This window comes from Mesocricetus auratus, unplaced genomic scaffold (genome assembly GCF_017639785.1).
Source record: "Mesocricetus auratus isolate SY011 unplaced genomic scaffold, BCM_Maur_2.0 Super-Scaffold_4256, whole genome shotgun sequence".
Taxonomy (NCBI): Eukaryota; Metazoa; Chordata; class Mammalia; order Rodentia; family Cricetidae; genus Mesocricetus; species Mesocricetus auratus.
This window is the reverse complement of record NW_024429182.1, coordinates 6,914,427-6,942,167: the sequence shown is the minus strand read 5'-3', so window position 1 is coordinate 6,942,167 and position 27,741 is coordinate 6,914,427. Positions and strand designations below refer to the sequence as shown.

The following is a 27,741-nucleotide window of genomic DNA, read 5'->3' as shown; positions in this document are numbered from 1 at the left end:
CTTACTTGCTAGAATTGGCTGTTAATGATACAGGATAAAAGTTACACCATTCTTTGGTTGATGGGGCAAAGCCAGTGAACGGTGTGGTAGGAAGTAGGTGGGGTTTTCCCAACGAGAGTTTACTCCATGAGCTGTTAGGAGGGAGACTGACCACTTAAAAGTATCCTTAGTAGTCTCTTCAGGGCTTTTTAGGAACATGATATAGCAGGTATCCCTTGGATGGGAACTATACAGCCTCCTTTATTTCTACCTTCTCATCCTGTCTACTACAGCAGACAATAAACAATGATGCCTTTCTTCAGCGAGTCATCCAGAGAGAAAAGAGAGGGTGTAAGGCAGCCACTGCCCATCAGTCTGACTGAACATCCAAGAATCTGGGTCAGCCGGTATGAAAGACACAAAAATGAGGAACTCGACTCTCGTCCTTCAGATGTCCACTGCATCTTCTCGTTCCATTCTCATGCCTACTCTCTGCCCAGGGCCCTACAGATGCCCTGCATAGCCACACTCAGATCTGTAAGGTGCTACTGAGCTGTTCCTGTTTATGTCTGGGTAGTCACTGTCCTGTGGTTGAGAGAGAGAGAGGGTGCAGGTATGAACCCTGATTCTCTCTTTTCGTCTGTATTGTGTGTCAAGTCTCTTGTTAACCTCACTGTAACCTTGTAAGGCAGGTATTGCAATTGCATTTAACACAATCTGAAGAGGAGTGGTTGAGAGTTAACATAAGCAAGTCTCCCTGAGATAGGACATGAAACATTATAGCTCCAGGTAGGTTTGGAGAAGGGCTTGCGAGGACACTAACTGAAGTAGACAGTGTACTTCCATATGGGTAAAAATAAGACAAAACAAAATGTCAACCCATGTTCTAGCATCTAAACCAAACTATCCCAACACCAAAAATAGTAGCAACAATGAAAACCCCAAACCCCCAAAACATAACAATAGCAACAAGAACAATATCCACCCCCCCTCGAGAAAGCCCCCCCCAAAAACATGACAAAATCCTTCCAGTCTGGTCTCTTTGCAGCCATCTACTGTTGTGTGACTGATGGAGACTTTTCCTTATGCCACTCCCCATGGCCAGTAGACAGTGAGCCAAGACCTTTGCTCTCTGTGGTGAATCACTGACTAGTTTCTAGTTTGACCAAGGAATGAAGGCACACATTATTTGCTAACAAAGGGGTACTTCTGCCTTGATGACTTAGAAATGAAGACTCTGTGAAATGTCACGCACACTGTCACTGTGGTTCCCAGGACTCTCTGGAGTTTAATCATGCTGAGGGCTCCTATGATCAGCCTCCTGTGGTTTCCTCAGAAAGCACCTTCTACTGCTTTACCGAGCCTTAAGTAGATGTGTCAGGGTTGTGACATTATAAACACCTGGCACAAAGAGCCAGCATGCGGGCCAGGACTCTGCACTCAGGATCAATGTCCACACAAATTAGTTTTCCACAAGTGCCGTGAACCATGACATATACTGTATGGAAGCAGGGCGGCCACCTCAGTCACAAAAGTATGCCCAGGGGAGTAATGTGGGCAGAGGCTTTGGCCTCCTTAGAGATAGTATCCTTAAGAGGAAAGTCCTCTATTGCAGACTGGCCGGGAATCCTGGGATGGATGTGGGAGTCGAGTCACCTCTGAGTAGTATGTGGTCTCCCTTCTGAGACTCTGAAGGATATCTCCTTGCGTCCTAATGAACTTGATGAAGATGCTGACAATTGGTAATCAACATGTTGCCAGGACTTTCTGTACATGACTTCTCCAAATCTCCAAACACTCTTCTCAGCGGGCACATCTACTGGTTTATTGCATATGGCTGGGGCATGAAGAGCCTATGTTGGGACCCACACAAGTTGATGACCTGCCTGGGACTTCTGAGTTGGGAATGTAAGAAGGAGAGACTCCAACCCAGCCTGCCTGATATCAGTTCACACTCCACTTTCTTGACAAAGGGAGAGTTGGGATGGCTAGTGTTGACTGCCATGTTGACAACAGTGAGAGTCTGTGGGGACGGGCCTCTGGTATATACCGTCTTTAGGAGAGCACCTTAGGCACATTGATTGAGGTAGGAAGGCCAGCCCACTGCGAACTGCGTCACCCTCTGCACAGGGCGTTCTGAGCCCTGTGGGAGTAGAAAGGGCAAGCAGAGTGTGGGATGCATGCACTCACTGATCTGTTCTTCTGACCGGTGATGTAACGTGACAGCAGCTTCAAATGTGGGGCGCCTTGACTTCTGCAGAGTGAGGGACTACAGCCTTGAAAGTAAGATAAAGTAAATCCTTTCTTCCTTAAGTTGACGCTGTCAGTGTTTTATGGCAGCAACAGCAAAAAGACGAAGGCAATAATGAATCTGTTCATTTATGATGTCAAGCCATAAGGAACAGTGTACTGAAGGCATTGAAGGTGCGGGTGTAATTATTTCACTAGACCCAAGATAAACGATAAACGGGTGTTTATTGGGGAACAGTTACACAGAAAAACACAAAGAATTGTGGGAGCGTTTCTCTGCCTTGCCTACTGGATCGTCTGACCCACCAGAAAGACCTCGAAAAGGAAAGCCTGGCCTCTAGTTTCCTTCTTTCTGCTTCCACATGCCTAAGGCCACGCCCAAGGGTGTGCAGCCTCTATTACAAGTTCACTGCAAGACCGCTACAGGTCATTGAGATGTTTAAGAACCTTTCTTTTTTTTTTTAACAGTAATTTTTTATTTAACTTTTTACACATGTTACTTTCAGTTCCCTCTCAATCCCCTACTCCTCTAGCTCCCCAATTCCCCCAACCCTCCACTGCATCCCCCATCGGCTCCTCAAGGAGGGCAAGGCCTTCCATGAGGGATTTTCAGAGTCTGTCATATCATCCCAGGCAGGGCCTAGGTCCTCCTCCATGTGTCCAGGCTGAGAGAGCATCCTTCTATGTGGAATGGGTTCCCAGGGTCTATTTGTATGCCAGGAATATATACTGATCTACTCTCCAAGGTCCCATAGATTGTGGAGGCCTCCTCTCTGATGCCCAGGAAGAACCTCGGTTTCTATATTAACAAATAACAGTCATTCTCTCTGCTATGGCAGGATGGGGAATGTACCTGGACTTTTAATTATGTTTGTTTCTGTGTTATCTATAGGTGAAAAAAAATCAGTCGATTAAAAGAGGAATGACTGGGTAGATGAGTAGGGTTTTTTGGTTTTGTTTGTTTTTTTTAACTTTTATTGAAAATAGATTATTTTCTCTTACAATATATCCTGATTACGGTTTCCCTCTCTCAACTGCTCCCAGTTGCTTCCCACCTCCTCTCTCCTCTGGATTCCCTCCCTTTTTATCTCTTATGAGACAAGAACAGGCTTCTAAGAGATAGCAGCCCAGCCTGACAAAATAAGACATAATGAGAATATAAAAGAAAAAGCCATCACACTGAGGTTGGACAAGACAAAGAGTAGGCACAAGGATCAGAGACCCACACGGGATCTTTGAACATTCAGGAGACCCATAAAAACACCAAGCTTGCCGGGCGTTGGTGGCACAAGCCTTTTATCCCAGCACTCAGGAGGCAGAGGCAGGCGGATCTCTGTGAGTTGGAGGCCAGTCTGGTCTACAGAGCAAGTTCCAGGACAGCCTCCAAAACAATACAGAGAAACCCTGTCTCGAAAACAAAACAAAACAAAACAAAAAACAAAAAACAAAAACAACAACAAAACAAAACAAAAACCAAAAAACCAAGCTTAAAAATCTAATATATACACAAAGGACTGATGCAGACCCATGTTGGCACCATAGACAGAGCAGTGTGACGAGGCAGGTCACAGTGTCAAATCCACTCCATTCGAATCTCTGCATTGCTGTTTGCAGGCAGTGGGTAGCAGGGGCTTCTTTGTAGAATGGAAATGGTGACTATATATTTTACGAAGTGAAGTCAATAATTAGATAATCTACAGGACAATGAGGCACCCTGCAGTGCCTGATTGGTTGAAAATTATTAGCAAATGTAAATTATAAGGAGAACTGAAAGCCATTCAAGGGCTCTTTTGTTGTTGTTGTTGTTCAGAGGTACAAAGTTTACTTTTTTAAACATGGCATTTAGTAGATTTTCACCAAAGTGATCCATTTCTAGATACGGTGGGACCCAAATGTCATGCCGAAATTGTAGAACTTTGAAAATAAAGTTTCCTTGGGGGATTAAAAAAGATTTTTCTAGTGTTCTTAAAAATAGTACCTAGTTCTTTCTTTGGGATATGAGGAGATATGTAAAGTTACAGAATTAGGTGATTTTGGAAAGTTGTTTGGTTAAGAATTGGCCGCATATTTCCCTTTGTCTCTTTAAGAACTGTCCTTGGTTCTACAGAAAAAACAAGACACTATGTCATAGTTTATATACTGAGGCATCACAGGAGAGTCTTCATGATGCTCTCCTATATTTAGAACATTCTGCAATCTCGTGATTCACAGAGCTTTTGATATGTGTGGGGTCTGGAGGGTCATCATCTTGGTATAAGAAGATTTATAGCGTCTCTTATATATCTGCAGAAACAGATGTCCAAAGGTTTCCCAGGAACGCAGTGGTTCTTTCCGAATGACTTTTGGATGATACATGTGTAAGCGAATCAGACAGATATCGATTAAATGTCCTCCTGACACAAAACAAATTGACCGGATGTGCAAAGGCTTTTGCAGAACAGCAGCACTTGATATCCCCCAATGACATGTGCTTGCTGATTTCTACCTAAGAGGTGAAAAGTGAAAATTTCGTTTGGAATTGTTTTAACAGAGCGAAGCAGAGGCAAGAAATAAGTTCGATGTGAGAAGTTTCCTGAGTTCCCCCATACTCATGTGGCCAGTGTGGGGAAAATACAAAGTAAAAAGAGAGATTTGGTCAGCCCAGGCTTCACACCACCCGGCCTCCTGCACACAGGCTAACAACCTCTGCACCCGGCCTCCTGCACACAGGCTAACAACCTCTGCACCCGGCCTCCTGCACACAGGCTAACAACCTCTGCACCCGGCCTCCTGCACACAGGCTAACAACCTCTGCACCCGGCCTCCTGCACACAGGCTAACAACCTCTGCACCCGGCCTCCTGCACACAGGCTAACAACCTCTGCACCCGGCCTGCTGCACACAGGCTAACAACCTCTGCACCCGGCCTCCTGCACACAGGCTAACAACCTCTGCACCCGGCCTCCTGCACACAGGCTAACAACCTCTGCACCCGGCCTCCTGCACACAGGCTAACAGCCTCTGCACCCGGCCTCCTGCACACAGGCTAACAGCCTCTGCACCCGGCCTCCTGCACACAGGCTAACAGCCTCTGCACCCGGCCTCCTGCACACAGGCTAACAGCCTCTGCACCCGGCCTCCTGCACACAGGCTAACAACCTCTGCACCCGGCCTCCTGCACACAGGCTAACAGCCTCTGCACCCGGCCTCCTGCACACAGGCTAACAGCCTCTGCACCCGGCCTCCTGCACACAGGCTAACAGCCTCTGCACCCGGCCTCCTGCACACAGGCTAACAGCCTCTGCACCCGGCCTCCTGCACACAGGCTAACAGCCTCTGCACCCGGCCTCCTGCACACAGGCTAACAACCTCTGCACCCGGCCTCCTGCACACAGGCTAACAACCTCTTGCTGCTTTCTAAGTTTAGCTCAGCTTTGTTGGGGCTGAAAAACCATGGTGGAAGTGGAGATTATGATAAGAATGAGAAAATTTGTTCTGTGAGTGAAAAAACTGACACTGCCTTTCAAGACAATATCAAGAGAAGTGACTAAGGAGGTTGTCACATAATGTCATTAAGAAAAAAAACCTGCCTCAACAAACAATTCTCAATGTAGATAAACAAGAGGAAAAAACCCTCACGAACAGTTAAATGAGGTACAGAAAGCTACACAGAGTCTGAAAGAGAGCTGGACGGAAATCAGGAAAGCCAGGACAAACTTTAAAGGTCAGGTAGAAGCATTAGTCAGCTGTCCCAGGAGCAGATTAGATCAAGCTGAAGAAGAGGAAGAAGTAACGGAAATTGGAGGCTGTCAGACAGAAAGAACAAAGGAGAACCAAAAAGGCATGAGGAGAAAAATGCAAGAGCATTGTGGTACCCATTAAAAGCAATATTCAGATCAATGCAATACCTGACGGAGGAGAGCTGCAGGTTTGGGGCATAGAAAACGTCTTCAGTAAAATAAAAGAAGAAAACTTCCCAAATCTTGAGAAGGACGCGGACACCCAGATGCACGAAGTATGTAGAACTTCAAACACACATGTCCCTAGAAGTAGATGTTATAGTTAGGTTGCTAACAGTACAGGTCAAAGAGGAATATTACACTTTGTGCAAGAGAGAAATGTCAAATAGAGTTTAAAGGCAAATATACTAAGGGAGCAGCAGGTTTCTCAGACATGACTCTAAATGCCAGGAGGTCATGGAATGATGTATTTCACATCCTGAAAGAGGATAACTTTAGCCAAGACTTTTGTACCCAGCAGGTTCCCCTTTGCAGTGGAAGAGGAAGTAAAGACCCTCCACAATAAGGAGAAATCAAGGAAATTCATTATCACTAGACCAGTGTTACAACACATACTTAAGGGAGTTCTGTTATCAGAGGAGAAAGAATTTAGTAAACAACATTATTAAGAATGTGAATAAGTCCCACTAGAAGGAGGGATATGCCAATGAAGTATAAGAAATAAATACTACCAATACAGTAAACCATCAGATTTATAAGATAAATAGGAAGACAGAAGCAAAAAAGCATATTTAAAGCTACTTGAAGGAAGACAAAATGAGATAAATTTATATGCCAAGTGTTGAAACGGCACATAATTTTATAAGAACAAAACACCACTGAACATAAAAAAGGTGTTTTAGGCCCTGACATAACAAAGGGTGACTTTTAAATAGCCAGAATAGCCCTGGCTATCCCAAAATTCATGTGAGAGCACAGGAAACCTCAGTAAAACTGTACTGGAAGCATACTATTGTAGCCACAAGAGGACATAAGGAAAACACATGAGATAAGACTTCTACAGGGGAGAAAGCAAGAACTGATGTCTGGAATTCCACTGAAAGGTTCTGCCCAGCAAGGCAGATGGGTTTCCCTCTGTCAACCCAGGCAGTGAAAAGGTCTGCGGTGGTTTGAATGAGACCAGCTCCCATAGGCTCATAGATTTGAACACTTACTCCCCAGTTGGTAGGGTTTTTGGGGAGAGATTAAGAGGTGTAGCACTCTGCAGGCTACCAAAGTTTAAATATAAATACCAATCCTATCACAAAACCTTTGACCTACTTTCTATCCTCCCTGAAAAATAAGCTAGGGCAATGGTGGCCCAGAACTTGTGAGAGTAGCCAATCAATGTCTGATTGGACATAAAACCACAAGACAGAATCCATACTCTATACTGTATGGGAAAAACAAGAACCAGAGATCAGGACTTTCAATGGGTTTCAGGGTCAGTACTCTTAGCTAGTTCTTCTAGCGAAGCAGAAAGCCAGGAAAAGCTTGGTAATATTTACATCAAATTGAAACTAAATCCATGAATGAAGAGAGTTCTATATGAACAGTTTCTTCAACATTTGTCAGAGTTTTAAGTTCACTGAGTATTACATGGATGCCCTTCCAAATGACTAACTTTGTTGTCACAATTACTGTTTGTTTCTGGTGGCTTGAAGCTCTTTACCCAGCCCCCACCCAAAGGTCTGTCTGCTGCCTCTTCTCTGTACACGTCTCTCCTCTTCCCAGAAGTACATTCCTTAAGACAACACCTTCTGCTTTTCAGAATGGGATTTAGGTAGACAATGGGGTGAGAAATGGGACACACAACAAATGGGCTCATTTTGGGGGGATACATAGAACTTCTAGTTGCTGCCCCAAATGGTAAATTACAAAAAAATGATGGGTACCCTAAAGACATGATGGATTTATTTATTCCATTTGTTCGACAGTTGACCAAGGGAAGGTACTTTTTCTAGCATTAAAACTGTTTCCTGGGAGGGAACTGAGGCACACTGGGAAACTGCATTAGCTGCCTTTGTCCATTAAGCAGTCATTGCTAACTAGACATGCAAATATTCATCAGACTACAGTGGTGTTTTGATAAGAATAGCAAGAAAAATTATTGTTTCAACAGAGGCTTGGGATGTTCTACTGGAAGAAAAATGTTCCCTATATTACTCTGTGGAAAATGAATGTCCCTGAAATATGAAACCTGTGAGCGAGGAAAGGCTTCAGATGCCGGCGGTGTGTGAGCATTGGCCCATTGGTTGTTCCCAACTGCACCATTAAAATGAGCAGCTGAACATGTTGTTTTTTAAGTAGAAGGAAGCAAGGCCTTGGGGGGAAGTACAGTGAATTCAGAATCAAGCAAATCAGAGCAGTAGTTGGCCTCTGTGGGCAACCCCACACATATGTGGATACACACATACACATAAATAAAAATAAATTGTAAGGAAAGCAGAATGAAAACTAAGGATAGCACGAGGACCCCAGGAGTCAAAGGAAATTATGCGCCCAAATCCTACAAGTTGGTCATAGGAGGAACCAGATTGACACGTACTACCAAGGACCCCTAAAGTGCTGCAGTTTGAGAAGCACAATGAAGGGTGAAGAGAAGATTGGAAAATACATCAATGTTTTTACTATAAATGGACAATGGTGACGTTGCCTGAACTCCAAATAGAAAAGACTCAAAGTCGTTTGTATCCCCGCCACTGCAGGAAAAGATCATTGTGGTCTTCGAAAAGCTCTCCAAGCCAGTATCGTAGAATGAAGTTCTATGTAGAAAAAATGGAACAGAAATATGACTCCAGGTGATAAATCAATGACTAACTTCTGATATGGGTAAACTTCTGCTCATTGTAAAAAGTTTTTCATATATTTTAAAAATAAATGATAATGAGCCTTATGTCCCAGCAATGATTACTAAAAAGATTATGTTGTTTTATTACCAAAATCAATGATTGCAACATGCTGACCAGTTCACACTTTCTTTCACTGCTTAAATGTGCAATGACAAGTCACAGGAGTCCATACATTTTTCTTTTTGCTTTGTAGCCCTCTAATGGAATTCTGTAGAAGTTCTGGCCTCAGTTTTGGTCTCCTATATGAAAAATGGGGTTCTGATGGAGAGGCAGTGGTGTGAAGAAGGGATGCTGAGAATCTGGCCACGTGCACACCGCATCCCTCAAGGAAGCTCCTGACACATCAGTGTGGAGGCTGTCGTGTTGTGTTCCCCCAGTGGGGCTTTTGGTTCTGCGCCTGGATTCAATGTATTCACCTCACTCAAAGAAAAATACAGTATGTTCCAGAAAAGATTTTTTGAGAAAAGCATGCTGGCCTAATATACATAAGAACTTCGAGTTCTGAGAAGGAGTTTGCGTAAAATCCTAAAATAGGACAACTCTAGTTTGCCTAAAAAGTAAAGGAAAGGGAAATGGTGTTTATGTGCTTGAAGCTGTGGGATGGATGCATAAAAATACGTAAGAGATGCTCTATCAGCTCTGGTGTTCCCTGACTCCTTTTCCTTGCTAAATGAACACACCACACTTGACTTAAATGTTTACGCTGCCCATTTTCTGAATGTTTGCACATGCACAGTTACTGAACTACCACCACAATCAGGACACAGAATAGTTCCACCCGCGCCTGCCATGGTCCCTGCTGCCCTGTAGATGTGTCCCTTTCTCACTTTTCACCTCTGGCAACCACTCTCTGTCCTCATGTTTGTTTTTATGCCCCATGTCATAAACCACTAGGAAAGGCAAATTAAAGCCACGTTAGAATTACCTATGAAATGCCAGGCAACTTTCTGTGCCTTCCCTGACCCCCTCCAGTGTGTCTTCATTGACTCGTAAAGTGTGTATTCAAATCATTTGTCCATTTAAAAATTTTGGTTGTGTTGTTTTGTACACTCTGAATACAAGTTTCCAGTGTGACATGTGATTTGCAAATGTTTCTTCCAGACCATGGTTACTTTCGTATTTTCTTAGCAGTACCTTTCCAGTAGCAGAAATTTGTATTTTAGTGAAGTCCAATTTAGCAGTGTTGCCTTTTATGGGATATATTTGGTGCCTCATGAGAGAACTTCTTGCAAAACCCAAAGTCATGAGGCTTTTCTCCTTTTCCCCTTTGGAAGTTTTGCAACTTCACATTGAGATCATGACCCACTTGAGGCTTACTTTTGCAGATGGTGTAGACACAGGCTAAGATTCACTTTCTGGACATAAATATCTAATTGTTCAAGCACCATATACAACTCTATCCTTTCTCTGTTTTTCTTTGTGATTTTTGCTAAAAATAATGTACTTGCATAGGTTTATTCCAGTAATATCTAGTCCACTCAATTAGACCCACCTGCCTGCCCTTCTCTCCCTGTGAGTTTTGATGGTAAGCTCATAGATCATATAATAGTAGTCCTCTAATTTTGTTCTTATTCATCAAAATTGTCTTCCCTAGTTTAGTTCTTCATGTTTTACCTGTAAATAATAGCTTATCTGTGTCTATAATAATTCTTCTGGGACTCTAATTGAAACTTTATACATTCATCAATCAGTTTAGGGAGACTGACATCTTAAATACTTTGAATATTCTGATCCACACATTTGATATATATCTCTATTCAAGTCTTTGGTTTCTTTCATCAATGTTTTGTAGTCATAGAATACAGACTTTGCACAGGTTTTGTTATATTCTTAACTGTAATGATTAGTTTTACATGTCAAAATAGATCACTGTATGTAATCCAGAGATACCCAGAAATAGCCTAGTGAAATACCAAGATGAAGCTGGCTTGTGACAAGTTTGTGGGGAATTATCTTGATGTTATTTGATATGGGAAGACACAGCCCACTGTGGGAAGAACAATTCTGTTGGCACAAGAGGGGGAGCTGACAGAGTAAGAGGGAAGAAACCCAGCAAGCAGCAGGCATGCAGCATCCAGCATCCGGCATCAGTGTGTGTGTGTGTGAGTATGTGTGTGTGTGTGTGTGTGTGTGTGTGTGTGTGTGTGTGTGTGTGTGTGTGTGCTTGTCTCTGCTCTTGACTGAGGCTGCGATGTGACTATCTGTTTGAGATCCTGCCTTGACTTGCCCTCAATGATGGACTGTGACCTTCCCAATTTTATCACAGCAAAAGAAATAAAAACTAAAACAATGCCCATTTCATTGATGGAACAGTTGTAATTTTGTTAAATTTTATTATATTTCTTGAATTATTCTATTGAAATTTAATTTTTCTGTTTCCATTTGCTTGTTGCTAAAATAAAGAGTTAAAAATGCTATTTGTGGATTGACCTTTCTTGACTTCTTCAACTATTCTGGATTCATTTATTAATTCAAAATGCTTTTTTTCCATGTTTCTTATGATTTTTACCCATAGAAAAATTTGTAATTTGTAAACAGATAATTTATTCCATTTTGAATCTTTGAGTCCATCCTGTTTTATGCCTCTTAATACTGGCTAGTTGCTGAATAGGTAAGGAGATAAGTAAGATAAGCTTTTCAGGCTCTCGGGGGGGTGGAGGGGTGGTGACAGCATTCAGTCCTTCACCATATCCTGTGATGTAAGCAGGGAAATTTTATAGATCCCTTCATAAGGTTAAGAGAACTTTTGTAACAATGACTTCATGAAATCCTCAGGCAAATGGGTAAGAAGAAAAAGTCATCCTGAGTGAGATAACACAGACCCAGAAAGACAAGTACCGTATGTACTCAGTCATAAGTGGATATTAGTTGTAAACAAAGGATAACCAGGGTACAGTCCTCACCCCAGAGACGCTGGGTAACAAGGAGAGCCCTAAGACGGATGGATGGATCTCTCTGGGAAGAGGAAATAGTTGAGATGTTCTAGGTAAACTTGGGGTGGGGGACAGAGTAGAGGAGAGGGTATGGGGAGGTGGAGACATCAGTGATCAGGATGGTTGGGTTGGGGGTGGAGCAGAGGGGGAGAGTAATGGAAGAGATATCTTGATAGAGGGGCCCCCTATGGGGTTAGAGAGAAACCTGGTGCCAGGGAATCCCCCAGGAACCGACAAGGATGACCCCAGCTAATATTCCCAGCCACAGTGGAGAGGATACCTGAATTGACCTTCCCATGTCATCAGATTGGAGAATACCCTAATTGTCGTTATAGATCCTACATCCAGTACTTGATGTAGAGATGCAGAGAACCACAGCCAAGCACTGGGCCGAGCTCTGGGAGTCCAGTTGAAGAGAGGGAGGAGGGATCATATGAGCAAGTGTGTGTGTGTGTGTGTGTGTGTGTGTGTGTGTGTATGTGTGTGTGTGTCAAGATCATGATGGGGAAACCCAGAGAGACAGCTGACTTGAGTTTGTGGGAGCTCACAGACTCTGGACAGACAGTTAGGGAGCTGGCATGGTCCTGACCTAAGCCCTGTGCATCTGGGGGACAGTTGTGTAGTCTGGTCTTTTGTGGGGGCCCCTAGCACTGGGACCAGACCTGTCCCTGTTTCATGAGCTGGCTCTTTGGATGGGATGCCTTGTATAGGGTCTTGTTGCCCTGGGAAGGAGCCTGGTCCTCTCTTATCTTGATATGCCAGGCTTTGTTGACTCTAATGGGAGGCCTTGACCCATATGAATGGAGATGGAGGAGGAGTGTGGAGGGAGAGGGGCAGGGACTGGGAGGAGAGGAGGGAGGGGAAACTGTGGTTTGGCATGTAAAATAAACAAAAGATGATAAAAAAGAACGTCTGTTTTTTTTATTCTTTCTTTTCTGAGAAGACACTTTACTTATTTACTCATTTATTTATTTATTCATTCTTTTGTTTGTTTATCTTACATCCTGGCTTCAGTTTCCCCTCCATCCTCTCCTTCCAGGCCCCTTCGCTCCACCCCCTCCTGTCCCCCCCGCCCCCCCGACCATCCACTGCTCTCAGTTTCTGTTCAGTAAAGGGCAGGCTTCCCATGGAAATCCACAAAACATAGCACCAAGTTGCGGTAAGACTAAGCACCTTCCAAATGTGTTAAGGTTGGGCAAGGAGACCCAGTGTGAGGCACAGGGTCCCAAAAGCCAGTAAAATAATCAGACAGTCCCTGCTCCCACTATTAGGAGTCCCACAAGAGGACCAAGCTACACAAATGTAACCTATATTCCGGGGGTCTAGGGCATGCAGGCTCCCCGGTTGTCGGTTCAGTCCCTGTGAGCTCCTACGAGCCCGGGTTAGTTGATTCTGAGAATTTTCATGTGATGTCCTTGACCCCTCTGGTCACCTGAGAATGGCTCTGCAGTTTTCCTTTTCTGTTTTGTTAGCATGTGAACTATATAGTTTGAACTTCAAATTTCAGGTGAGATACATTTCTGAACTAAATCCGTACTCATGGTTGTGACATCTTTCTTTGCATATATTGCTGGATTTAATTTGTTAATGCTCAGTTGGAGAACTGCACATTGTTGCATGGTCCTGTTGGCCTACAGTTGCATTTTTTAAAATTAATTTATTTTAACACTATATCCTGACCGCGGTTCCCCTCCCAGACTCGTCCCAGTTCCTCACCCCCACAGCTCCCCTCTCCCCCATACATACCCCCCCTCCATTTCCTCCGTTCAGAAAAGAGCAGGCCTCTGAAAGATTACAGTCAAACAGGACACAACAATAAGACAAGACAAAAGCCCTCAGACTGAGGTTGGACAAGGGAACCCCGTAGGAGGGAAAACGTCCTAAGAGTGGGGCAAAGAGCCAGAGATAGACCCATTCCTGTGGCCAGGAGTCCCACCTGGCTAGCAGCAGGCTCACAGCTGTAGCACATGCATAGAGGACCTGGTGTGCGCCCCCCCCCATCATGCAGGGCCTGTGCTCCCTGCTTCAGTCTCTGCGTTTTTATACAGATCTGACTGCAGAACCAGGGTGCTGTGGGCTCATAAAATAAGTTAAGGAGTGATTCTTGCTCTTTTGTTTTCTGAAAGATATTCTGCAGAATAGATTATTAATGCTCCTTAAGTACCTGCTGTTGTTTGCATTGAGACTATATAGGTCTAGAATTTTGGGCTTTTAAGGGTTTCTAACTAATTTAACTATGAAATCCATTTACCTAGCAGTTATAGAACCATCTGAGCTATTTAATGTTCCCTTGGGTGATTTTGGTAATTTGTGGCTTTTAAGGCTTAGCCTATTTCATTGACATTTTCTAATATATGTGCTTAGAGTTTGTTTATTCCTGTGTCCTCCTAATGTCTATACTAATACCAGGCTTTCAGGACTTAACGCTATAATTTGCATTTTCTCTCTCTGTTTTACTTGTCAATGTGTGTAATGTTTATTACATTGTATTGATCTTTTTTAGGCAAACAATTGGTTGTGATTTTATTTTGCTTTTCTCTTTCCTAGTTTATTGATGTCTTCCCCTATTAGTATTCTCTCTTCCAGCTTTCTTATGTTGTTTTTATTTATTAAGGTGGAAGCCTTATTAAAATGTAACCTTTCTTTTGTGATATCAGCACTTAATTCCATATTCTTTAAATTCCGTTTTGTTCACATTCACAGGTTTTTTTGGATGTATCTTCCTTTGGCTCAAGTTACTCTGTATTTGATACTTCTTTGAATTGTAAATTATTAAAAAGCATGTTAATTTGTTTATTTAGGATTTTTAATTTAATCTTTTGTTTAGAACAGTGTTATAGCGTGGGTATTGAACACCTTGGCTAAAGTCATTGCCAGAGATCAGGGATAGAAAAGGCAGGATTTTACTTTTAATTTTCAGCAGCTCACAAGTTTGGTGATGTCATCTCTACCCCCAACTGCCATTTTTGTCTTTCATCTTTCTCATAATACACATACCTGCCCACCATGGAAAAATGAGATTTCTGTCTCCATGGAGAAGGGCAATCTTGATGCTTTGCTCTGTTATCTGGTAACCACATTGCTCGCCTGTTATGCCTGCCAAGCCAGGGCCAGAGAGAGGACAGTGTATTGAGAAGGAGGCTGTACTTACCACAGTCACGATTCTTCTGGGTGAGTTGCCCAGCTCCGGTCACCGTCCCCACGTCATTCTGCCACAGGCCTATGGTCTCGTCTCCCAGCTCCGGTCACCGTCCCCCATGTCATTCTGCCACAGGCCTATGGTCTCGTCTCCCAGCTTCTTCCCAGGCTGTGCTGTTCTTTGCTGAGGCAGCCCCAGGGCAGGGGCTGGGGAATGATGACTCCAGCCTTTTCCTTTTCTTCCAAAACATTGCAGCACTGGGTCTAGTGAGCAGTACTCTTTACCCACGACCTGTTGCGTTCTCTCAAATGTCCTTATTACCCATAGAGAGACTTCAGCGCCATTCAGTGGCCTAGCCTCCATGGAAGGCCCTGCAGCAAAGAGGGAGGGTTGTGTAACACACACAGCAGTTCCAATTCAGACAGCCTCAGAGTGTTGCTGCTCTAACTCAGAATCGCTATTTCTGCTTTTCTCCTCATCCTTGGCAAAGCTGAATGGTACAGGAAACTTGACCACAGCAGAGGTTATCTCTTTTGGAAGAAGGTTATTTTCTTTGTCCCTGCCTGTTGTTTTTATGTAGCTAACTACTCGGGTGGGTGGCCCAATAAACTGGTACCTTTAGTGTTGTCCCACGATGAGGGACATCTATCATTGCCTGTGCTCTTACCTGAGAGGAGGGGAGTGTGGATTTAGGAAAGGAACAGACAGGATACAAGAGAGAGAGAGAGTCAGAAGGGCATCTATCGAATACTGACTCACCCATGGTTATTGTGTCCAGTCTTTTTATACCCCTATCAAAGGAGAGGGAGAAAGCAAAAGACATCCTTACCAAGGCACAAAGAACAGGTGAACATAATTACCTTCTCAATACCCAAAACATCAAGTAACTATCTCCGAGTTAAGTATTCTGTTGTTTAGACAGAACATGCAGCGACCACATCCTATGCCAAGAATCCTGAAGCATTTACATCCTAGGCCAGATCTCCTTGTTGTTTCACCTTGGAAAAGCAAGGGAAGGCAAAAAACCTTTGACCTCAAAATGGAAAGGAGTCAGTTCTGTGGGTTCCCACATACCTTCTCTTCCAGGAGAATTCTGCTCTGCAGTATTGTAATCATCCAAACATTCTTTGAAGAAAGCATAACAAGACAGGCTGAAGCAGAGAATCTCGCCATAACTGGCATTCAGGTCCAACGGGAGGGCATATGTTATAACCCCGAGCCTCTTTCATTAGCCTGGGAGGAGATGTCTGGCATGTGATATTTCCCCACAATAGGTGGGGAAGTTACTGTGAGAACAGCATTGGAGACAAACCTCAGGGGTTTGCTGTTGTTTAACATTCATGTGTTGTCTCCACGTCTGCAGCTGGGAGTCCCGTGCAGTTCATCCAACACTGCTTTGTCCGTTAAACCATGAGTGCAGTGGCGAAGGACCAGGAACTCTTTTAAAACCTAAAGGGTGACTGAAACTCGGGAGAATTAGTTTTTCCAAAAGAGAAAAAAATCCTACACAAATAATGGCCACATAATATGATACAGCATCCATTCTATGTTTTATCCAACTCTTGCATTTTTGCAAAACATGTTGTAGGTAAAATTATATTCCAATATGAGATGGTGGTATGTTATAACATTTTAATATTCTGTGCAGTAGAAATTCTAAAATTTGGAGAGCCTTGTTTTGTTTTTCAAATTTTTGCTAAACTTTGTTTTCCAGAGCTATCAGTCCTTAGAATAAAGAGAAGGGAATTATTAGTCTGAAGATACAAGCTAGAAACAATTTGTGTCATTAAAGTAGACTAATCCTGTGACCAGTAGTCTCCTAATTTCAGTGGTTTAAAAGAATGAGAGTTGATTTTTTTTTTCATCTGCAGGATAGTCCAACACAAGAATTCCCAGCTAGAGTGTTCTTTAGGATTGCTTAATTTTGCATGGCCAATGTGGGTCCCGTGAGGTTCTGGTTGCCCCTTGAGGGCAACCTTGGGGGCGGAGTCTCTCCTTTGAAAGGAGAGGTGGTGTGAAAAGGCACCAGAAAGGTCTTGGGGGCCAGAGACAGAAGGCGCATGGATTGTTCCAACCCACTCTTTAGACTTACACTCTGTCCCAGCCTCCCTATAGTGACAGAGAGTGTACAATGCTCTCTTTTACGCTGGAGCTAAAGGGAACAGCCTGTAGTCAGCACCCATGCCTCTCCGGGGTTCACTAGCCCTGGCCACTGCAGTTTATCTGAAGCCCTGTGTGTGCCGTGTGTTTTAGCTGCTTGAGTAGACACCGGGTGCCTTCTTTGATGAGGGGTTTTGACGTCTAAGAAGAGAAGTGGTTGCGCCAGCTTTGCTTCCGGGTTAGTCTCTCTGCTACGTTTCCGTGCTCCCCCCAACCCCCACCCTGCTTGTCCTCGCTGGCTGCTGGCTTCCGGGTGCAGCTCCTCCTTAACCAGTGCGGTAACGGATGGCTTTCTGTCTCCCATGCCTTCAGTTCTGGGCTGATTTTAGAGAGGAGGACCGTGGTGACATGTTATTTGTGATTTATTAAAGCTTGCCTGAGGATTCAGAAAGCAAAGTCAGCCTCAAGCTGTGGGGCGCAGCCAGTGGTGGCACACACCTTTAATCCCAGGACTCATGTCATGATTAAGAGATTGATGGATGTCTGTTAGTTGGAGGCCACCATGGCCTACACAAGAGTGGAGAGTAGCAGAGCTCATGCCTTTGATCCCAGCACTTGGGATCTCATGCCTTCAATCCCAGCATTAGGGAGGTATATGAGACAGGAGCAAGGTCCCAGAGTTGGCATTTGTTCTCCAGTCACGTTGAGGATAGGGAGACATTGAAGTCTCAGGGTTCTCAAGCCACACTGCGGAGAGGTGACAGGCTGAGGTTTTGTGGATCCAGGATCACCTTTCAGTCTGAGGTAGAGTAAGAGCTAGTGACTGGCTGCTATGCTTCTCTGATCTTCAGCTTGAAGTTTGAACCCCAACAGCTGTCTCTGGGTCTTTTATTTATCATGCTACAGAAGACAAGGCAAATCAACTATATCCTCTATTCCTGAAGGAAGACTCTGGAGGTTGGTAGCATGAAGTATTGGATAATTGAACAGTGTTTACTAAGACCAGTCTATGTGCTAATCTAGGCACAGCCTTGGAAACAAGGACTTACTTTCTTTGCTCTTTGATTATCTGTCTCCTTTGTGAAACAGGTGCTGTAGTGTCTACCATTTGTGCTGTGGGCTTGATGAGACAGTGCAAGTGAAATGCTTAGCATAGTGTTTGGTGTGTAGTCAAGGTACAATTAGCCAGGTCATCTCCCTTCTAAACCATGTCTACTTTGTTCAAACATGAGTTCCTTCTTTGTAAGATGTAGAATGTGAGTTCAGGTGACTTAAGCAGAAAGGGGTATCTTGAAGAGATGTGGATAGAATCTGACAAATCTGAATGCCTAGGAGCAGGAAATAGACTGGATGTTACTGGGGGGGGTGGGAAGTATAGATGTTTCAGTTAGAAAGAATAAGCTTTGGGGGTCTATTGTACCACATGGTGACTGCAGTTCATACTTTGAAACTGTAAGAGGAGACTTGAAGAGTTACACACACACACACACACTATGGACTGCAGAATTGTGCAGTGAGAGCTCAGCTGACTAAATCACAAAGCTAACCTGCTGGTATCATCTAATGGAGGAGTCCTGCATGAAGGGCAGTGGGAGAACTTGCTTTATGAGTAGTCACTGTCCTTACAGTGAATTCCCTGTGACGTCATAGCTTTCCCTTTTCTCTGGTGGGAGCCATCCCCAAACTCCAGCAGTGTATTAATTAATTAACTAATTAATGGGCATCTTTTCCCCTACGCATTGGTATATTGGATGACTGTCCCCCTCCCCCAGCAATTCGTGATTCTGGAAAGAAAGTAATCACAGTTAATACCCTTACTCTCAAGCATGTCTTTGAATAAACTTAGAAGTCTGCAATTATCTTCCTTGGCAGAGAGTTGGTCAGTGTCATTGTCCAGGCAAACAGACCTCAAGTGAGACATTCTCAGGACAAGGGCAAGAATTACAGCACATCTACAGTTGTTGAGCCATGCCTGTCAGAGAGACTGAGAACAGGAATGTCCCAGATTCTCTCTGCAAGCAGATAGAAAAGCAGATAACTGTTCCAAGCTAACCTCCCATTAGCCTTAAAACATGCCTAATCTTCACTTGCTAGTCTACTAACAATAGATCTGTGTCTTAAAGTCGTCATTGAACACTGTGTCCTCTCCTGCCTGGTCAGGTTTTGCTCCTGTGGCCTTGGACCCTTGTGTTTCCATGGTAAACAGCTCAGCTCCTTATTGCTTGCTCTAGAAATGTGCTATTGGCCAATGAGAGAAACTTCTTTATCACTTCAAGGCTTCTGAAGGAGAAGAGTTTTTTAGAATAGAATTAGAAGCTAGAACAAGAAGAATGGAGAAGTTGGATGTGGGAGAGGGTTATTAGAGTAGAAACAGAACAATAAAGAGCACATAAAATAAAGAGCGCAACCCTCAGACGGTGTGTGAATTCACTGTGGGAATCTTTTACAGCCCCTTCACTCCTGAGAAGCATTTCACCTTTGGGACCCTGGGTAGGGACTGAAACAGTTCTCATATCCAACCCCCCGCCCCCCAGTTTTCATTTGTCAGTTTAAGGATAAATTTGTTGGAATTTGAAACCTTCTTCATTTCATTACTGTGGAGAGGGGAGACTTATTTTGTCAAGAAAGCTATCATTGAAGAGTTTAAATGGGGCTTAGATGTGAGAGGGGCTCATGGGGCCCCATCCTTCCCTACTGGACTTTAGGCAACTGCTGGATTCTAGAAAAGCAGGAGCCTTGTCTTCAGTTGTGTAGCTACCAGGGAGTCCACAACATTCTAAACCCACAGTCACACTGGTTTATTATACTTAATGGGTCATAATCCAAAGCAAAACGTCATGAATGTGGGTAGTTTTGAAGGAAAAACGGTGTGAGTCCATGGGGGAGGGAGGTGAGAAAGAACAGAGATGAGAGCCATTAGAATGCAGTAAATAAGTCTGGGATTTTAAGGGAGCAAATAAACAAACAATTTATTCACAATAAATAGCTCAGAAGGAGAGTTATTTGTTGATGAACGGCTCAGTGGACACAACACTTGGTACACAATTTCAAGGATGAAACTTGGGATTCCCTAGACTCCACATAAAAATGGCCAGGCACAGTCAATCCCATTACTACCCTAGAGACTCTGCTTCAAGAAATAAAGTGTAGAACAATGAATGAACAGACATGTGATAACAACTTCATACATCTGCAAACATGTGCACAGTTGTATACCCCCATGTGTGCTCATGCACATGCAAAGGTGCATACACTCATCCAATACACACACACACACACACACACACACACACACACACACACACACACACACACATGCAAAGTTTAAATGAAAATGCTGTGAGTATTTCACAGATTTCCAGAGGGGGTGGTGGTGAATTGGGCAGTGCTCCAAATCACTCTATAGAACTGTTGCATGACTCCATGAGCCTTTTAAAGGGTCTTAAAATTTTATTTAGGTATATGATAGGGATAAACACTGATAAAGAACCAATTAGATGCCACCGAGGTCCATCTGCTGAGTCCTGTCGTTCTACAGGGGAGATGGGGACCAATGGCTCCTGACTCGCTCCACCTGAGAGAGAGCATGAGAGCATGGATCCTCTCACTCAGCTCCTAAGCTGTCGGGTAGGCAGGCAAGACATGCCCTAGGACTTGCTGCCCCAAAGGTCATTGGCTAAACCGGTAGAAATTCTACAACACTTCCCTCCCACACTTTTTTTTAATAAGAAGGTTTTAACCTTAACATAAAACTATTTACAATAACTATCAAGAAGAAAGTGCAGAAGAAAGAAAAGGTAATAACATAAGCAAAAAATAGAACTACAACCAGCAAGAACAGCATCGAGCATGAAACACATGCTAAATGTCCAGGCCATAGGTAATTGGCAAATCACAGAGATTATTCCAGTAACTGTCCTATCCTGGAGAGTCTAAGTCTTGTACCTAATACACCCTAGCTAACATACGAGAGGATTATAACTATAACTAATCTTCAACCCCATCAAAGACCAGAGAAGGAAAGTATTATTACCTGAGTACATAGGAAGTAGCAAGCAGCCTCCAAAAGATGCAGGAAATGGCAGAAATAGCTGGTTGTCTGGATAGTCACCCAAAGTTTCTCTGCAACGTTGGGCCATACAACTTTGGCTATAGGCCTCGAATATCTGACAGACCATTTCCAGAAGCAGGAACATTTGAAAGACTGTCCTACTCTGTGTTGGCAGTCACTTTTCCTTGTGTCCTGCTTGTCCAGATTGGATAGCGTGCTTACTGTCAGCAGTTGAGGCAAGGACAGTTCTTTGCCCAATAGGGCAGTATTACCAAGAAGAAAACAAACTCCATATGGAGTGTCCTCGATGCCCAGATCAGTGCTGCCAGGAGCAGTCCTGTCTCATGTCAACAAAATTATAAGTTATGAAAACATTTAAATGCCATCCGTATTTGGTAGATCTTTGAAGTGTTTGAAGATTACCTGTCTATACGGAATACATCTTTGTATATCTAGAGAACATAACTAATATAACCATAACTATGACAAACATGGGTGAGTATTAACCCCTAGTTTTTATTAACCTATATAGCTTAAAGACTAAAGCTTCACACTATAAAAATAAACAGTCTGTAAACAGTTGTGTGGTATAAGGAGAGTGACCTAAAAACTGTAAGAAAATATAAAAATTATCTTCATCAGTGGCATATAGTGCAATATGACAAACAAATCCTTAATTTGCATCAATATACAAAATATCTTAAACAGAAGTAGAAATATACATGTAGTATGACAAAAATTATTTTACATTTACATTAATATACAAAAATCTTATAAACAGAAGTAGGAACATATACAATATTATAAATATAACTGAATTTGTAACAATATACAAATCATCTTAAAAGGAATAGGAAAATAATTTTACATCGGTATCAATATACCAGAATCCATACCATTGCAAATTATCTAAAACTGATAGTTGCTATGTTAATTTACAAGTAGATAAATAATCTACCTATCCTATCTATCAGATTCTTGTGGATTCACATAACATAGAGCTGTGTCTGTGCAAAGACAGTGCCATCACCCCTGTTAGGTTACCATGGAATGATCACAGGGCACATCAACAGTGTGCTGGAGAGTGGTCTCACTAGACACTGAAGCAGTGACTCTATACCTACTCCCTGTCAGCAAGTTGTATTCTGAGCAGTTCCGGCCAGTGTGTGTCTCTGACTCAAAGCTGTGGACGTTCATATCTGAAATGTTCACATGTCCACTTCCAGGATACAGAGGAATCTGGGAAAGTTAGTAATGGATGCTTTTAGGGTTCACTGTGGGAGACACTCCTTCCCAGACTGAAGCCTTTGGCTCTCTGCCAGTTGACACTCCAAGACTCTTGTCAGCTTCAGACACATGGTCTTGTAGCTGTGGATGACTCTGCTGTGACACTAATGAGTGAGCACACAACCGTCATGACTGCTATGCTCGGCAGTCCACATGCGTTGACTTCGTCCCATTTAGCAGAGGAGAAGGCTGAGGGTCAGAGAGGCCAACCAAGCCCCTAGTATGAGATGGTGCCATCTCAGCCCTCCACTCTTCTTCCTGGAAAGCATCTAAAGGCAGCGAGGAGAACGAGGAAATGCCAACTTTATTTTTGGTGATGCTCAAAGATAGCTGTAACTTTGTTTTCTGAGAAACCGCACAGCTGCCTTTCTCTGTGGCAGAGCCAGAACAGCTCACAGAGGAACTCGGTTACGTAAAGTTTTCACCAAGCCATGAGTGTGGCCAGCACTGTGCTCACACAAGCCTCTACCCGAAAGCTAGTACAGGAAAAATGTTTCTTCCTTCAGTCACGACTGGTGGTAAACAAACACAGGGTGGATAATGGTGGAAACCAGAAAAATGTTATTTTGGAGCGAACATATGCAAGACAAAATGTTATCATGTTTTTATTTTTTTAAAGTGCATGGGATGATGTAACATGTTGTAAAGTCTCAGGAAAGAAAATGTGCATCAGTGTGTGTCTGTCTGTGTGTCTCTTTGTGTCTGTCTGTGATCAGTGTGTGTCTGTCTGTCTGTGCGTCTCTTTGTGTCTGTCTGTGTGCGCCTTGCTGTGTGTCTCTTTGTGTGCTATAGATGCCAACAATCACAAGAGTAAAGAAGATATTCTAAACAGAAGGGAAAGAGATTCTACTGAAAAACACAATAAAGGGCATATATTGCAAGATAGCAAAAATAAAAATAAACAACATTAAGTTGAAATAAAGAAAGAATTAAATCAAATTAGAAAGAAAATGATAGATAGGGAACAGACAAATGAAACCCAACACGTGCCCAGTTATATTCCCCTGGAGAATAAACAGGAAATAATCACCCAGAACAAATATCTGAAGATGGAATCCAAGAAACTTCCCTGAAATAAAACTTACATTTCCATAATATTAAGATAAATACTGAAGGGTCCTAGCTTTGATGAGATTACCGAGCCAAGAGGAAAGAAAGCTGAGTGTTCACAGGCCCGCAGTGCTGTGTCTCTGCATCTCTTGGTTAGAGGATGAGGGGGATGGCTTAATGTGGGCCAGATACCAGCCAGAGGCAGCCGTGGGAACTGAGTGCAAGGAAGCTTGTGAGTCCCGCTCTTGTCTCTTTTCTTTTCAGAAAGGTTTCCAGTAGCCTTAGCCTCCTATGCCTTGGCCAGTGTCCATAGTCACTGATGATAGAGGAGAAGTGAGAAAACAACGCAGAAAATCTGCAGGGTGAGGAGCAGGGGAAGTCTGTGGAAAGACCACTCCAGTGTCTGTCTTCTCTTTATCCCCTCCTTTCTGCATGCATGGCAGATGGGTTACAGTTTAGGGATAGCCTCTACTACACACTTGGGGTTCTCCTCTGTCCCTCCTCCTCCATTTGTCTTTCTTTTCTGTCCCTGTCTGTCGCTTTCTGAATATGAAGTTCCATTAGATCAGGCTATCTCAGCCTTGCTGTGTTGTAGCTGACGATGACCTTGAACATGTGATCCTGTTGTCCCCATTTCCTGAATGCCAATATAGCATGCCTGGGTTATGCCATACTGGGAACTGAACTCAGGGATCAATGCATGCTAGGGGAGAACCCTACCTACTAAGCCTTAATTCCACTTCTGTCTCTTGTGACTTCCTAGCCGAGGACTTGGACTCCAACGTCGTGTGCACCATTGGCCAGGATAGTTGTTACTGGAGGGCTGTGAGCTTTCAAGGTAAAGTAAGTTGCTCACTTTGGAGTGTAATCACTACGAAAGAAAGACAGAACGTGGAGAGAGACAGATGCCAACCAAAGAGGAACGATCAGAATGGTTGGCTTCTGCCACCTGTCTCTAGAGTGAGGGCTCCCACAGGCAGCGTGCTGTCATTGACAATGGCTATATCTTCCCTACACCAGTCGAGTGACTGTGTAGCCTCCTCTGCATCTCCACTCCGTCTCCCACTTCCTGATAACCGAATGCCCAACGCCTTAGAGTCACTGCCTCTTACGGTGATGCTGCCTCTCGATGCTGAGAGAAGTTTCTTCCCTCCCCATGGATAGATGCCACTGATTGCTGCTCTGAGGACAGCTGCTCTGTCACCTCTTTGGAGAGGGTTGCTGTTCCTCTGCCTCTTACTGTAAAACTCCAGGCTTTATCATTAACACCTCCCCCCACCCCCACCCCCGCCTCCTCTAGTATTATCTGCCAAGAACATGGACTTTTTCTGAATGAGGTTGATAGCGGCAAGGGAAAGGCTGTTTACATAAGGCTGGATCCATTAAATGCATCTCTGAATCCTCAGAGTTTCATGGCAAACCAAAGACATTGCATAGAAGAAACGCTAGTGCTAGGATAGAGCATCTTCCTGGATGCACTTCTGTTTGTTTGAATTACTAATTTACTTTTAAAATTAGTCTCAGAGGTTTCATTATAGAATTTTCAAGCATAGTAAGTTTTGCGGTTATATTTTAAGTCTGCTCCTTGAAGATTTCATGCATGTATACAATACATTTGATCATATCCTCCTCTTTCTTCTTCATCCCCATGACCCACCTATCTTATAATAGTCTATCTCCAATAGTCCCCTTTCTCTTCTCAAGTCAATTAATAACTCTCGTTCCTTAAAACCTCTCCTTGTGGTCTCCCTTCTAGTTTCATGACCTATAACCTATTGCCACACTCACGCTCATACACACACACACACACACACACACACACACACACACACACACACACAAAGAGCTAGGATCCCCTGTCTGCATTTGAGAATAAAACACATGGTTCCTGTCCTTCTGAGTCCGGGTTACCTCCCTTAATGAAAAAGATTTCCAGCCACCACAAATTGACTAACAGCCAAGGGTACAGAACTCCAAAGAGGAAACATAAATAGCCACCAAAGCGGTTTAAAATTGTGCAACATCATTGACCATCACAGGGAAATAGAAATTCAGGTTTTTATTTTATACAGGGTCTCACTTTGTAGCTCAGGGAGATCTTGAACTTGGGGAAATCTTCCTTCTCCAGCTGTCTGAGTGTTGGGTTACAGGTATGAGTTACCATACTTACCTCTGACTGTAGGAGGCCTGCAAAGCGGAGCCAAGGCTCTGGTGGGTGAGCACAGTGTGGAGAGACCCCTGATGGGTCTGTGCCAAGTGTTACTGAAAGAGTGATGCATCTACTGCAAAGTACTGGAGCTGGCGTGGGGGAGGAGTGGGAGACAGAACAGTGTGGAGGGGCCACCCTCACATATCCCAGCAGGCAGGTAGCGTCCGGTGGGTGCAGGAGACACACACTGTCTGAGAGCTTCTTGGGAAACCCTCCCTGTTTGTCTCCCCAGCTGCCAGGACTTGGATGCGGCTTTCACTCTTCAAGAGGCTGGTCCCTAGTGCAGACCCTACGTGGTTCTCCTCTGAGTAAACGCAGTTTCCTGTGCTACTGGGAATTTTAATATGGAGAGTTGGGCTCCGTGGTAAAAATACGACATGCTGGAGAGTGTGGAGGTCAGCTGAAGTGTACAGTGATGACTCTGAGCATGGGCGTTCTTTCAACCTGTCACGGATTAATTCTCGGAGACGGTATAAGATGTGAGGCATCTCACCCAGTCACCATAATTTGAAGTTGACTGGGTGACTTGTACCTTTTGAGAATATACTCCTCCTTTAAAACAAGCGAACAAAAAACTTACAGGAATTTACCAAGTAAAAGCAGTAAAACTGACTGCTGTCTCATCCCTGTGGCATCTCTAGGGTTAAGTGACTTGTCTGAATTGGATTGGAGATGCAGACAGTATAAAAGATGGCCAAATTGTCAGACAGTAAATTGTATAAGCATGAGATTTTGCTCCTGGGAAGGATGTAAATACATGTAATAGTATTTTTAAAAAACTCCTTGATATATTTCAAATACCGAGCTGAGAGCATTGAACCAGGAAAGATTCACCCAGCTCACCCCTGCCCACCTTTACTGCATGGGCAAAACCAGCTGAAACCCACCAGCAGCAATCCCTGTCTCGGTTAGGCAGTTATCCTGAGACATGTGACAAGCGCCTGCTCCAGATCATGTCTCCATCAACAGGTGACAAAAGACGTGGCTATCACCATTGCAGGAGCAGATGCTACTCCTGGACCTAGGGCTAGGGACAGAGTGTGCACGTAACACCACCCCCTACGCAGAAATGTTCCACACGCCAAGGGCCAGGACCAGATCTCAGCATCCATTTATCCAGTTGAGCAGTTTCTGGATGCCAACCTTCTGTCACTTCTCTGATGGTGTTAGTTAAGCCAATTTCATGACTGGTTGGCTTTTTATTTTTAACTTTTCTATCAATTATAATTTTTTGGCGATTTCCTGCATGGATATGAAGCATTCTCTGATTGTTCTGACCTACACCTCTCTGATCTTCCTCCCATTCTTGCCTCCTCTGTCCTCCCTACAGGTTCCATGCTGGCCCCTCTTGTTCCATGACTCACTGAGTTTAACCAGGCTGTCTTACTGACCACGAGTAACCGACCCATCCAGTGGAGGCTGCTGGGGTCACCACTGACTACACAAGCCAAGAGCCTGACTCCTCCTCCCCCAGGATCCACTCACGAGCAGCCAGCAGTTCAGCTGCTCACCCTTCTGGCTGTCTGTACATTCCAGAATGTACAGAGCCCCTGCAGGGAACCGCTGGTGCCGTGAGATCGTGCCTGCGACGGATAGGTTGTGCCTAGAAGACAGCATCTCCTAGCCGTTCTTCCTGTTTTCTGCCTCTGATGTTCTTTCTGCCCCCTCTTCCACCATATCCCCAGAGCCTGGAGGTGTGATGCCAAAGTTCTGTCCCTAAAACCTGGAGGGGGGATGTCAATGTTCTGTTTAAGGCTGAGCACTCAACTGAGGTTGATGTGTTTAAAATAAATTTTGAAAGTTATTTTGAAATATCCTTAGATCTACAGGGAAGTTGTAGAAAGCAATGTTCTGCATGCCCAGCACCCGGGTTCCCTAATGAAGATTTTGGCATCCATGTTAAATTATTAAAACAGGCTAAAAGCAGAGCATTTCTGTTGCCATCACTACAGACCTTATTCTAATGTCATCTCTGTTTCCTTTGCTGACTTTTCTGCTTCAGAACTGCACCTAGAATAATGCATTACACACATGTTATATGCCTTCACAACCTCCCCTGGCTCCCTCCAAAGCCTCAGAAATTTTGTGTTGGTTTCCTTGGTTCTGAGGAGCAGGTATTTTGAAAGATGGCCT

At 43.8% G+C, this 27,741-nt stretch overlaps 2 long non-coding RNA genes across 3 annotated transcripts in view; both read left to right on the top strand.

Moving 5' to 3' along the window:
* LOC110341527 overlaps nucleotides 1-11,256 on the top strand; it is a 31,037-nt gene extending 19,781 nt beyond the window's left edge. Inside the window, exon 3 of one of the 2 annotated variants that reach the window (XR_002383504.2) lies at nucleotides 9,033-11,256. This is a non-coding gene — a long non-coding RNA (uncharacterized LOC110341527). Of the gene's footprint in view, nucleotides 1-272; nucleotides 964-9,032 lie in introns of those variants that run through there. The other variant, XR_005876228.1, reaches the window with a different exon arrangement.
* A 6,045-nt stretch (nucleotides 11,257-17,301) lies between these two features.
* LOC121134244 lies at nucleotides 17,302-27,536 on the top strand. The gene is made up of 4 exons (XR_005871306.1): nucleotides 17,302-17,349; nucleotides 23,664-23,761; nucleotides 24,163-24,237; nucleotides 26,939-27,536. It is a non-coding gene; the product is annotated as an uncharacterized LOC121134244 (long non-coding RNA).
* Nucleotides 27,537-27,741: the final 205 nt, after the last annotated feature.